Raw genomic sequence first — 11686 nt, 5'->3', positions numbered from 1 at the left:
CCGATCCTCTGTGCGGGAATCTCTCCGCTTTGCCCTCCGCACCCCTGTTGCTGCGCTGTCCCCCGCGGCTCCGAAGCTCCCCGCTCCGCCTCCCGCAATCTCTGCCCGCGAAGGGGCTTCCTAGTGTGTGGAGACCTTTCCTCCTTCACAGCTCCCTCCCACTGGTGCAGGTGCCGTCCCTATTCTATTGTCTCTGTTTTTAATTAATTTTTTCTTTTGCCCTACCCAGATACGTGGGGAGTTTCTTGCCTTTTGGGAGGTCTGAGGTCTTCTGCCAGCATTCAGTAGGTGTTCTGTAGGAGTTGTTCCACATGTAGATGTATTTCTGGTGTATTTGTGGGGAGGAAGGTGATCTCCGCGTCTTACTCCTCCACCATCTTTCCACCGCCCCCTCATAACTGTTCTTATTTGGAGCATTCAGATACATGGGAGATTTCTTTTTAAAGCTTTTTCTTTTTCTTTTTCTTTCATTCCTTATTTTTGGCTACATTGGGTCTTCGTTGCTGTGCGGGCTTTCTCTAGTTGCGGTGAGCAGGGGCTACTCTTTGCGGTGAGCAGGCTTCTCATTGTGGTGGGTTCTCTTGTTGCGGAGCACGGGCTCTAGTCACGCGGGCTTCAGTAGTTGTGGCACGTGGGCTCAGAAGTTGTGGCTCACGGGCTCTAGAGAGCAGGCTCAGTAGTTGTGGTGCACGGGCTTCGTTGCTCCATGGCTTGTGGGATCTTCCTGGATGAGGGCTTGAACCCACGTCCCCTGCATTAGCAGGCGGATTCCTAACCACTGCGCCACCTGGGAAGTCCTGGAGATTTTTAAAATAAAATATCTTAAGTAGTAAGCGTATATATATTTTCCTGATATAAAAAACATACAAAATTTTCAAACATTACGTAAGTTCTGAAGTTGAATAAATCATGTCTTGTGATGAAATAGGGCGTTGTGTAGTTTCATGGGTCAGAAACAGTTTTCTGAGGCCGACTGAGTGTTTGTAGATTGGGTGGCAGGTTTACTAACCTTCCCTGAACATTGCTGTGCACACCATTACTCCTCACTCGGGTGAAAAACTACTGCCCTGTGAGTCTCACGCCTCTGGTCATACTCTCTGGTCTCTGCATCATTGTCATCCATGAACACCCAGAAGCATCTTAAGCACTAGACTCACAGTTACCATCTCCATTCTATGTCCTGTCACCATTCTGGCTCCATCTCACTGGCCTTTCAATCCTAGCACATCACTGGTGCTTACCTCTGCCTCATTTTTATCAGTGTTGGGTCCACATTCTAACCACATGCTCCTTTACAGCTCCTTTGGGCATGTTGGACTCCTCTCATTCTAGAATCTTCTTGTCATCTGTGACATCTCCTAGTTTTCTCCCCATCCTCTGAATGGTTCTTCTTAGTCCTTTTTAAAGTTCCCATTTCTCCACATTTCCCTTGAATCTTGTTTCTCAGACCATCTCATTCTACATGCCATCCTTGGACCACCTCATCCCTCACATGTCTTCAATAAGCATCTAGATAATGATGAAGACAAAAATCTATAGCTCCAGAACTTATTCTTGAACTCTAGGCCTGTATCCCTCAATTTGGAGATCTAAGAGAGGTCTCCAACTCCACATGCCCTCATTGCTTTCTGTACCACCATTGCCCCATTGCCTATTCTATTGCTCTAGGGGAATTTAGTGTTTTATCCTTCTATTTTTCCTGTCTCAGTATTGGCAGCTGGTTGCTCAAGTCATAAACCTGGAAGTTATCTTCACTTTTTCCTTTCCTCCTCATTTCTTACATAAAATCAAATCAAGTCCTGTTGATTCTCCCTTCTAAATATCTCCACAGTCTTTCTCAAATGTGCTTATTTTTTCTGTTCCTCCTGCTATTACCCATTTATAGTTGACTACTATTTCTAAACAAGACTACTGCAATAGGTCTCAGTGCATCCAGGCTCCATCTAAATCTCTCTACCCCCTAAAGCCATTATAATATAGTTATACCACCATCTTTAAAGTGTCCCATTTTTCTTAGCCTAAATTCCTAATTATCTTATTCATTTACAACTACCTTCATGACCTGGCCCTTGTCTACCTGCCTTATTTCCTGCTATTGCTTTCCTTGGCAACCTCTAAGACTTAGCCCACGTTATTCTTGCTGCTTGCAAAATTTTCCCATTCTCTCCTCCACGCTGCTACTAGGTGTTCCCTGAAGTGGTTGACTTCTACTTTCCTTTCACTTGTTTTTAGACATCATTTCCTCTGGGAAATCTCTCTTAACCACTCCCTGTCTCCATAATCAGTCACCTGTCTTTCACTTACTCCTGGTTATGGCTCTTACCACTCAGTAACTGCCTGTTTGTCTTTTTTTTTTTTTTTAAGTTATTTATTTTATTTATTTATCTTTGGCTGCGTTGGGTCTTTGGCGCTGTGCGTGGGCTTTCTCTAGTTGCAGCGAGCGGGGGCTACTCTTCATTGCGGTGCACAGGCTTAGTTGCTCTGCAGTATGTGGGATCCTCCTGGGCCAGGGCTCGAACCCGTGTCCCCTGCATCGGCAGGCGGACTCCCAACCACTGCGCCACCAGGGAAGTCCCCTGCCTGTTTGTCTTTTATATCCACTATGCAGTAAGTGGTTCAGGTTCTTTTCTCACCTCATTCATATTGTTTTCTCACTGCTCTGAAAAGTGATTGGAATGTGGTAGTCACTCAATAAAAAAGGACAGAATGGATACTTTAAAAATAAATTAATAAATGCTGTTGCTGGGAATCCGGCACCTTAGGTATGGAGTCAAGTAATTATGTGTTAGAATTGCTTCTCCACCCTTATTAGCTCTGTGATATTTGAAATATTTATTAATTCACTTAAATATATATTAAATATACATTAAATATATTAAACATATGATTTTTATATATATATATATATATATATATATATGATTTCTTCTTGTCATCCACCACCATCATGGAATGACTATGCTAATGGGGAAGGCAGATTATGAATAAATAAATAAACCCAATGATAGCATGTGAGGAAAATGGGTTGGAGTATAACTATGTGGGGCTCAGAGAAGGCCCTTGTGAGGGGGTGACATTTAAGCTGAGATTGGACAGAGGAGCAGGAGACAGCCATGTAAGAACCCGTGAAAAAGAGTATTCTAGGAGGAAGGCATAGCAAGTGAGAGTTCCTCAGAACCTGGTTCTTCCCTTCCCTCATATGCTAATTATTACAGTAATAGCAGCTCTCACCCAGGATGGCTTTAGGGTTTGAATCAGACCAACCATATAAAGCATCTGTCCCATTCTCTGGTCGATAGTAAGCACTAAACAAATATTTCTTGGTAGTATAATTAAGAATAAACTAGATCAAGTTGGCCTTTTTTGAAGGGAGACTTTAGTTATAGGTATTTTACTCTACATACTGACCCAAATTTACTTATTCTCTGTCAAATCAATTCAAATAAGTTGTTGTTGGGCACCTACTATGTGTAAGCTGGTATGCTGGATGCTATGGAAGGCTAAGGAAATATCAAGGAGCTGAGAGCTCTGTTTTATTTTTATTTTATTTTAAATGGGTAATTTTTTAATTTATTGGTACTTATAAACGAGCCAGCCAACTGGTAGTATTATGATGTGGACAAATCAAAACATCTTTCTACAAATACTAGAGTGGTAGAAAAAATTAGGGGTTGTAAGTAAAATAGCAAAAAGGGGCAGAGGAAATCAGTGAAGCACATTGTAGCTTAATCCTGAGGTTCTTAACAAGTAAAGCCTCCCCATCCCAGAAAATATGAATAATCCTTCATCACACATCTTTGTACTTTTGCTCCCTATTCTTGAGGTTAGGTTCTAGATCCTAAAGATATCCAAAAAATGGTATTATAACCTAGTTATCTATAGCCGCCAGTCATCTTTTATCATGTTGTCCGTAGAAGTCAATGCTTCTGAAACCTCTTTGATTAGACACCAATCATACACCCCCAAATTGACACAAAAGGCACAATGAAAAGCAGCTTATCAAGGCAGAGAGAGACGTAATTGTAAAAGAAAAATTCTAGGCAAGTAATACAGTCACGGCTCAAATTGAGATTGAATAATACAGCCATCGTTACAAATCTTCAGGCTGTATGTTCAGAGAGTAATTTGGGAATAAATCCATGATTTGCTCTTGGGAATTGAAATACTTAGCAGTTTTGCTGTATTATGTTATAGCTTTCCCCGGCAGTTTCCAAGGTGGCCTCCAAATCACTGACAGGAGAATTTTGCTGGTACTGGATCTGGGGCTGCAGGAATTCCTCAACATAGTTGTTGAATTGATTGTTCCAAGTCTGGTTATTGCAGGCTTGGGGGCACCAGGTCTGACTGTTCCAGCTCTGGTTATTCTAGGACTGACTGTTCCAGCTCTGGTTGCTCCAAGTTGGGTTATTCCAGGTCTGGTTACCCGACATGAGCAGGTTTCCAGAAGAGTTCACCAAGCATCCTTGGTGGTAGGAATAGAAGCCCGGGTATTCTGTAGTTGCTGGGCCCTGAGTCACAATGTTGCTATTCCTGGGCCAGTTGTTTTTCTGCCACCTCTTACATTTCATTCTCTGGTTCTGGAACCAGGTCTTAACCTGTTTGTAGCTAAGGTTCAGGATGTTGGAAAGTTCTTGCATTTGCTGGAGACTGAGGTATTTCTGCCTCTGAAATCTGTCATTGAGCACACACAGCTGCGTCTGAGAGAACACGGTTCTGGTCTTCTGCTTCTTTACCAGGACCTTCTCTTCCTTCTCTGTGCTCTTGTCTGCAGCTGTGGCCAGTAGTTTTACTCTGGGGCTTGTGGAAGAATCAGGACTGTCCAGTCTCCATGTCGTGGGTCTCAGCAGATGACATTTGCAAGGACACATAATTTTCTTCAGGCCCATAAATCTCAGGCATTGGTGAAGATTCCCTAGAATTGGATGCTTCGGGGCCACGCAGGCTTTGGGGACAAGCTGGGTCCACACTCATGTTGCTGAATTGAAGGAGAGGGAGAAAACCAAAGAGCTAGATAGATGGTAGGAAAAGTCCAGGCTTTAAGAATCTAGGTAGAAGAGCTTAGAGAAAGGTGAAGATGTCCAGGTGTAAAAGTATTAAAAACATGGGATGAAGGGAAGTCACCTGTGTGATAACAGAAGCCTACCAGCCCAATGTAGGAAAATGACAAAAAATATTGTGGAGGCTCTAGACTTATAAAAAAGGCTCAGCCATACTTCAACCCGCCCCTCCTGGCAGCCCCACGCCCACCTGTTTTATTTTTTTTAAGATTTTATTTTATTGATGTGGACCATTTTTAAAGTCTTTATTGAATTTGTTACAATATTGCTTCTGTATTGGTATTTTGGCCGCGAGGCATGTGGGATCCCAGCTCCCCAACCAGGGACTGAACCTGCACCCCCCTCACTAGAAGGCGAAATCCTAACCACTGAACTGCCAGGGAAGTCTGGAGAGCTCTGTTTTATATTATATGTTTCACTTTTTTTTTTTTTTTTTTTTACTGCTTTGTCTCACTATCCATTCTAGAAGCTTCTTCCCCAAGTGTATGTATGCATGCACATGCGTGCACGCACACACACATGCACCTCCTTACATTTTCCTTCCATTTGACTACTTGGAAATTCAGTATACATGGCTTTTCTTGGGTGATGACCTTATAAATCATTTGAATCACAGTTGGTATTTCTGAACATTTGAAATGCTTGCGGCAAGGAAGCCTTCACATTTCTGAAAGAAAGGCTGTCACAAATACTGAACTTTACTGGAAAAGGAGCCAGATGCTAATGGAAAATATAAATGTTATCCAAGAAAAGTTTTGCATTTGTATATTCAGAATTTTTTGTACCTAGTAGCTACATGCAGGCTACATTTCTTTTCTTCATGTAGGTGTCCACTTTCAAGGAAATATGACTGAAATATTAGAAATGTAAAATTAATTAACACCTTGTATAGTTCATTTGGCTCCTGCAGATTCAGTAATGGTTTTATTTGTATATAACTGTGTCTGTTGCTTATTTTTGACAAGTTTGGACAAAATATCTGTTCTGCATGATTTCTGGGTTTCTGATGTTGCTGAGAATAACTACAAGGGTAAGAGATAATGAAAGGATAATGAGAGACTATGAAGTGTTACTGTGAGGGATTATGCTTTTATTTGCACTGATTATGTGTCAATCCTGTGTTTTTATTAAAAATGAGAGTATATTTTAAAGTTAGTGCTTTCTTTGATAGAAACAAAGTTAAAGAAAATGACTTATTTTAATTAGAGCTTTTAAAAACTTAAAGATTGCACCTTTAAGGATGTTTTTGATTGCCCTGAAACTTGATTGCTAAAGACAGTGTCCTTCAATAATAAAAGACTGATCTAAACATAACATCTGAAAAAAGGGCCATGAAAGTTTAACTTTACTTTGTTATCTATTATTCAATTGTTCTTTTGTTTTCATCTCACTTCTTTCTTTTTAAGACAAAGCCATAGCCTAAACTATCCCAAACTGGAGGAACCTATTCTTTTCTTTTTAATTAATTAATTAATTAATTTATTTATTTATTTTGTTGCTCCACGCAGGCTTTCTCTAGTTGCAGTGAGTGGGGGTTACTCTTCATTGCGGTGCGCACGCTTCTCATTGTGGTGGCTTCTCTTGTTGTGGAGCACGGGCTCTAGGTGCATGGGCTTCAGTAGTTGTGGGATGTGGGCTCAGTAGTTGTGGTTTGGGGCCTCAGTTGTTGTGGCGCACGGGCTTAGTTGCCCCGCGGCATGTGGGATCTTCCTGGACCAGGGCTCAAACCCGTGTCCCCTGCATTGGCAGGATTCTTAACCACTGCGCCACCAGGGAAGCCCAGGAACCTATTCTTTAAACTTGAGTTTTTCCTGATAAAACACTCGTTTGTTATGTGTATGGAATAAAATAAAAGAACATTTTTAGTAGATCGTTGTTGGGCAGGTTGAAAAACAAATTTCGTCAAGTTTATAGCATGGTGACTCTACATTAAGACTTATTTCTCTGATATGAGAAAGACCTCTTTTTATACCTCTTTTTATACCTGTATACGTATAAATGTGCGTGTATATGTGAGTGCATAAATATAAATATATATGTTAATGTGGTATATTTAAATCTTGAGAAGGCTTAGTGATTATAGAATTTCTAAATAATAAATAAATTTAAGTGGCATTACTATTAGATTTTCAGTCCTAAGTTGGAAATATCTGAGGAACAGGTGGTTCATGAAGTATCAGAATTTAATGTGAAATCTGAGGTTAATTACTGTGGGTAATTGTCTTCGGAAATGCAGTGTGTTGGTAAATCTGTTTTTAGATCCTGAGAGCATTAGTACGACATTGGAGAACAACTAGTGTTTATTTATTAACTCAGTATTTATTTAGCACTTATCAGTGCTAAGCAATGTGCTAAATTCCAGAGAAGCAAGCTGTAGCTGCTCTGGTTTTCCACAGCCTATCACATAGCCAGATCCCCTCTTTCTCTTAGTATCAGTATACCCTCTCTGCATAGTTGCCCCCTCTCACTTTTTGGTCCTGGTGAGGCAATAGTCATGAAGCCAACGTCCTCGGAGCCCATGGTGAGAGGTATTTGACTTAGGTTGAGCTAATCATAGTACTTGGCTTCATGGTAAATTTGTCGATGAGCCTATGACTCATAGGGGAATTAATCTGTGGATGTTTGGGAAGAAAGATTTGCTTTCCTTTGGGGTTGGTCATCTGAGATGCCACAGTCCAGGACATGTGAGTTAGTGAACTACAGTGGCCCATTAGTTTCTTCGTTAGAACTAGGTTCCTAGGTTAATTCCATGTCCTGGCTATTGTAAATAGTGCTGCAGTGAACATTGAGGTGTATGTGTCTTTTTGAATTATGGTGTTCTCTGGGTATATGCCCAGTAGTAGGATTGCTGGGTCACATGGTAATTCTGTATAAATGCATATATGTGGAATCTGAAAAAATTGGTATAGATGATCTTATTTACAAAGCAGAAATAGAGACACAGACATAGAGAACAAATGTATGGATACCAAGGGGGAAAGTGGGGGTGGGGTGGGAGGGACTGGGAGATTGGGATTGATATATATACACTACTGATACTAAGTATAAAATAGCTAACTAATGAGAACCTACTGTATAGCACAGGGAACTCTACTCAGTGCTCTGTGGTGACCTAAATGGGAAGGAAATCCAGAAAGGAGGGATATATATATATATATATATATATATATATATATATATATATATATCTGATTCACTTTGCTGTGCAGTAGAAACTAATACAACATTGTAAAGCAACTATACTCCAATAAAAAATAAAAACACACACACAAAGAACTAGGTTTCTATCTCTTGTAGTCACAAGTCTGGGTTAATAAAATTGTGGATGCAGAGGTATAGAAAATAGGGGTCTAGCTTTTAAGTAATTCCATCTGATGAGACAGACTTATAAAGCAATAGTTCAATATAATATGAAAAGCACTGTTTGTGGTGTGTTCACAGTATAATGAAACCAGAGAGGAGAAAGAAACTTGGCCTAAGAGGACTAAGGGCTTGTGAAGGTTTCAGAGAGTAATATTTGATCTGGGTGTTAAATTATGCATGGATAGTTACCAAGGCAGATGAGAAAGGAGAGCTTATTAAAACCAAACACATAGCATGTAAAAGTGTAGAAATCAGAAAATATATAATGTGTTCAGGGATTGTAAGAAGTTCTCTATTTCTGCTGTTCATGAATTGTGAGAAGTGGATGATAGATGAAGATGAGGTCTGGTGGTCCGTTGGGTGGGTTTTGATAAAATTTGACTGGTATGTACCTAAGGAAAAATCTGCCCACCCCTGGATATAACAATAATATTGGAATTTTAAAAATCCAGATATAATGAAGATTTAAAAAATAGTTAATATTTGAGTGTTAAAACCTCTCTCCTCTTCTTTTTGTCTTCTCCTGTATATGTCAGCCAGGTTCTCAGACCTTTCACATGCTGACCAGAGTAATGGATGAAGCAGAGCATTGCTAAAGGCAAAAAGATGAGTTATAAAGATAGGTAGTTGGGGGAACAAAGACTATCTTGTAGTCAGTTCAGGCTGCTGTAACAAAATACCATAGGTGGGTGGCTTATAAACAATAGAAATGTATTTCTCACAATTCTGGAGGCTGGGAAGTCCAAGATGAGAGCACCAACAGATTTGGTGTCTGTGAGAGCCTGCTTCTTGGTTCACAGACGACTGTCTTCTGGCTGTGTCCTCACATGGTGAAAGAGGAAAACTCTGGTCTCTTTAGCCCCTTACAAGACTACTAATTCCATTCATCACCCTTGTGATCTAATCACTCCTATGTAGGGCCCTACCTCCTAATACCATCACATTGGAGGTTGAGATTATAACATATGGATTTTGAGGGACATAAAAATGTAGGCCATAACAGACTACTTCTGGAAAAGTGAAAGAATGGAAAGAAAGAGAGAGAGGAAAAAAAAGAAGCAGGGAAAGTTGAGTTTTAAGATTTTTTGAGGATTTTAAATACATGAGCCTAGAAGCTAGAGACCAGAAACTGTGTGGGTAGTAGCTATGATACTAGGTTAGAGAATGAAAAAAAAAGAATTGGGAAATTGTGTTTAAAACCATTGCTGTGTGTTTTGAATATAGTTTCCCTTTGCTGTCTTTTCCAGACATATTAATAAATATTTTTTCAGTGATTTTCTTTCATTGTTACTGAATGCATGTTTTTGTTTGATGAGACACCAAATAAGGCTATCCAATTTTTATCAGCTGATGTAAAAATAAGGGACTTCTCTACATATCTTCAGTTTAGAAAAGGTTAAGTATACAGTTTAAAACTCTAATGAGGCTAATTATATGGACATGTATGATGGTTAATTTTATGTGTCAACCTAGTGAAGCCAGGGTACCTAGATGTGTTATGAAGGTATTTTTTAGATGAGTTTAACATTTAAATCAGTAGACTTTGAGTAAAGCAGATTATCATAATGTGCTTGGCCTCAACTGAAAAAATTAAAGGTTTTAAGAAAAAAAAAGGACTGGAGTCCTAAGAGGACCTGTGTATTTTCTCCAATGCCTATATCCTAAGCTCAGTCTTCTTGGTTTTATCACTCTGATGGTGAGAACAATCAAGGTGAAAATTCCAAGGAAAATCTCTTTAAGGAAACATGGGAATGTTTCTTCCCTAGGGCCTTGGTAGTTGGTCTAAACACCTTTTGAAGATGGAGCCTCTTCTGAGCAGAAAGTAGACCAGACCCATCTAACAAATTTCAAAGAGAATCAAGATGAGTCCAAAATGAGGACAAATCCCAGGGGAACAAGCTACCGGAATTAAAATGATTTAAATGTCTTCTCTCCAAAGAAGAAAAGTTTATATTAGCATCAGCATTTTAGTTCAATCATGTGTTTTTAATCTTGATCACTATTACTGTTTCTTTCAGGTTCAGGGATTATTGGTGTGTTCAGGAGGGTGGGAGAAGGAAAGCGTTTTGTGTTCCTTCCAGAATTCAGAAAGTAAATTTTAACCTGGAAAACTGTATGTATTGTATGTATCATCTGCTTTCCCCCAAATTCCACAATTCTATTATATTCTTAAAATTTCTTTTGGTCTATAACAGATTCTTCTGCATTGCCATTTACTATACAATTCCCTTAACAACATTGGCAATATAGAATGGATCAGAAAGAATGTAACTAATTTAGGCACAAGAATAAGGATTGAGCATTCTTCTTGAATTCACATGAGAGCTTAAAATATTTTTAGCTATCTCAAGTCTTCTAAGGAACTCACATCAGTAAGTTAACATCACCAAATGTTTTTGAGATAGTTGCTGAGACATACCCAAGTCTATTTATAGACACATTTAAAACATAAATAGAGAACAATAGGCAAACTGTAGTTTGTGGCAATCAAGCTGAATCCAGTGTTAAAGAGTAGAAACAGAAAACCTTCCAGCTAACCTTCCAGAAGTTTACATTATTCATCCTTATATCTACCACTACACTTAATACTTAATAATCTTATACCCATAAGATTATACCCATAGTAGATAATCAGATATTTTTGGAATCAAATTTTAAAATGGTTTGTAATTTCAAGATGATGGTGGTCGTTTTTATACTGATAAAGAGAATTATCTTCTGAATAGCACTGTGTACACACTCAGAATTTTACAGGATGCTTTTTAATGAAATAAAAAAACGTTTTCTGTACCCTTTAATTATATCAGCAGTCAGTGCTTATTTGCTGTGTCCTCATGTAAGCACTTTCCTAAGCCCAGTTGGGAATAAGTGGCTTATTTAGGCAAGTTCCTGAAGCATTGCTGACCCTTTATGACCTCTTTAGGAGGGAGGAACAACAAACCTCTCTGGTATTACTGTCTGGGAAGAATACTGGTGAAACAATGCAACAGACTTTCTTTTCTAGAAAAAAATAGACTCATAATTGGAAAAACGTTTTGTGTGTTGCTGACCCTATAAAAGATTAAAATTAAACTCTAAAGTAAAAAATGACTCAAATCAGATGGTACTTTAAAACATTTGTTCTTGCCATTTGCAATCAAAGCTCTCATAGACACACTATAAATACTGCAATGTAATTATGTAATACATGACAATAATATCATTTAAGTAAATAATACAATCAAGGTAGATATCATAATCACTGCCATTATTCAATGCAGACTGTG

General features: G+C 39.1%; 1 pseudogene; it reads right to left on the bottom strand.

Moving 5' to 3' along the window:
• Positions 1 to 4090: 4090 nt before the first annotated feature.
• LOC103078552 (homeobox protein NANOG pseudogene) lies at positions 4091 to 4971 on the bottom strand (annotated as a pseudogene).
• Positions 4972 to 11686: the final 6715 nt, after the last annotated feature.

The sequence above is a fragment of the Lipotes vexillifer genome, unplaced genomic scaffold, assembly GCF_000442215.2.
Source record: "Lipotes vexillifer unplaced genomic scaffold, Lipotes_vexillifer_v1.1 scaffold487, whole genome shotgun sequence".
Classification (NCBI taxonomy): Eukaryota; Metazoa; Chordata; class Mammalia; order Artiodactyla; family Lipotidae; genus Lipotes; species Lipotes vexillifer.
This window is presented reverse-complemented; position numbering and strand designations above follow the sequence as displayed.